The sequence below is a fragment of the Vombatus ursinus genome, unplaced genomic scaffold, assembly GCF_900497805.2.
Source record: "Vombatus ursinus unplaced genomic scaffold, bare-nosed wombat genome assembly UNPS02014822.1, whole genome shotgun sequence".
Lineage (NCBI taxonomy): Eukaryota > Metazoa > Chordata > Mammalia > Diprotodontia > Vombatidae > Vombatus > Vombatus ursinus.
In genome coordinates, this window is record NW_020954600.1 from 12,654,478 (window position 1) to 12,654,954 (window position 477).

Sequence of the window (477 nt, forward strand, 5' to 3'; positions counted from 1 at the left end):
AGAAAGAAAGAAAGAAAGAAAGAAAGAAAGAAAGAAAGAAAGAAAGAGAGAGAGAAAGAAAGAAAGTTCAACAAAACTTTTTTTTTAAGTGGGTACACAGCTGTTTTCAAGAATCAAGGCAATATTTCCTAGGAACAAGGAGACGCTAGCTTCTATAATCATGGGCGAGTCACTGAAGACATTTCAGAGTGTCTGAGACGCCTCCACTGACTCAGCGACAAGTCTTGGGGGCATATGTTTGCATATTTCACCTAGTCATATCATTTACATATGACTGAAATGGACAATAATAACAATCCCCAGTATATAGCGCTTTAAGGTTTACAACGCGCCTTCCTTGAGAAATTTATGAAGTAGACAGAGAGCAAGGATGATTGTTTCCAACTTACAGATGAAGAAACCAAGGCCCTCCTATAAAACAAGGAGGTTCTGAGAGATTCACTGACTTTTCGATGGCCACCCAGTCAATAAATACCT